This window comes from Plectropomus leopardus, unplaced genomic scaffold (genome assembly GCF_008729295.1).
Source record: "Plectropomus leopardus isolate mb unplaced genomic scaffold, YSFRI_Pleo_2.0 unplaced_scaffold13745, whole genome shotgun sequence".
Taxonomy (NCBI): domain Eukaryota; kingdom Metazoa; phylum Chordata; class Actinopteri; order Perciformes; family Serranidae; genus Plectropomus; species Plectropomus leopardus.
In genome coordinates, this window is record NW_024614664.1 from 614 (window position 1) to 2,293 (window position 1,680).

At 42.1% G+C, this 1,680-nt stretch overlaps 1 long non-coding RNA gene across 1 annotated transcript; it reads left to right on the forward strand.

The window, feature by feature from the left end:
• Positions 1 to 266: 266 nt before the first annotated feature.
• LOC121964031 lies at positions 267 to 957 on the forward strand. Its single transcript, XR_006107312.1, has 3 exons — positions 267 to 377; positions 646 to 752; positions 860 to 957. It is a non-coding gene; the product is annotated as an uncharacterized LOC121964031 (long non-coding RNA).
• Positions 958 to 1,680: the final 723 nt, after the last annotated feature.

Consider the following 1,680-nt stretch of genomic DNA (forward strand, 5'->3'; position numbering starts at 1 on the left):
TTTTTTTTTTTGCTGTAGCATAATTTTAAGTGAATTTAATCGAATCTAATATCTAGAGATTTTTAGTTAACGTTTACTAAAAAAGGAAGAAAGAAAAGAGAAACATAAAAACAAAGAAGACAAAAAACTAATAAATAAACAATCAATCAAATAGAAATGATTAAATATTGAGCTTTATAATGAATAAAACAGCAAACAGGTGAATAAATAAATAACATCTGCAGTCACAAACAAAATGAAATGTTTTTTTATTTTTTTATTTTAATCTAAAACATCATGAAAATATTGAAATCACAGTCACTGTGTCTGCAGGTGTGGACGGAGGCGCCGTCAGAGTGACGGGCGCCAAAGGCCTCGCTCCGTCACACGACTACAAGGTCAGCATCATCACCATCACCACCATCACCATCACCATCATCATCACCATCACCATCATCATCATCACCATCACCATCACCACCATCACCATCATCATCACCATCACCATCATCACCATCACCATCATCACCATCACCATCACCATCATCACCATCACCATCATCACCATCACCATCATCACCACCATCACCATCATCATCATCATCATCATCATCATCACTTCTACTATTGTTGAGTCTCTTTGTTCTCGTGTCCTCGTCTCTGCAGGTGTGCGCCACCTACATGGACGGCTTCAGGGCGACGGCGGTGTGTCCGGTCGGAGGTCCCAGAGCGGCAGAAAAGGCCCGACGGACGGCAGAGAGCATCATCAAACGGTGAGAGAGACTCGGAAAACAACGGCGTAAACTTTATTTATATCACTGAGGATAACAGTGTGTGTGTGTGTGTGTGTGTGTGTGTGTGTGTGTGTGTGTGTGTGTAGGACAAAGCGAATGTTTCAGCAGTTAAAACTTGAAGATTTCAGCTCCGTCAACATCCAGATCCTCGGAGCCGAGGACACGTACGGTCCCAGCGCTCGCAGCCAGGTACCGTTTAACCCTTTCGGGGCTGTTTGATGCGTTTTTCGGGGCTGTTTGATGCGTTGATCATTTCGTCTGTGTTCGTGCGTGTGGCGTAAATTGCGTGTATGAATTTCAGCAGTGCAGCAGTACTTTGTTATTTTCACTGAATACTTTAATATTTTAACTTTTCTTTGTCTTTTCTTTCCGTTTTAGCTCTTCTCCTCTCGTCTCTCTCAGTTTTGTGTCTTCGGGTTCAGAGCGAGTTCAGGGTCGCGGTAAATCCTGTTTCACGCCTCTTTATCTCAGTTTGTCACAGACTCCGAACCGCTCTGGTCGCAGAAGCAGGTCGATGTCGCGGTTAAGCTCCTTTCACGTCTCCGACCTCCGACTCTTCCCTCTTTTCGTTTCTGCTTCGTCTCCGTCGTCTTTCTGCTCTTCGTGTTAGTTTGTGTTTTTGGATGCGGGTGAAGTTTAGCAGGAAAATACCGTCATTAATGTTATTTTAGGGTCCGTTCGGTCATGGAAAACCTTGAAAAGTTGTGGAATTTTGATTCACAAACCTGGATAGTAACACAGTTTGTGTTCAAGGATTGTCAGAAATTTGAAACTCCAACGATAGTTTCTGTTTTTACAGTTTTTGACGGTGATGAATGGGGTGTCTTGTTGTTTTTTGGTGCTATTTTCTTTAAAAATCACCGAAGAAAAATTCAGAGGAAAAAAAGACCAAATATTTTTGTATTAT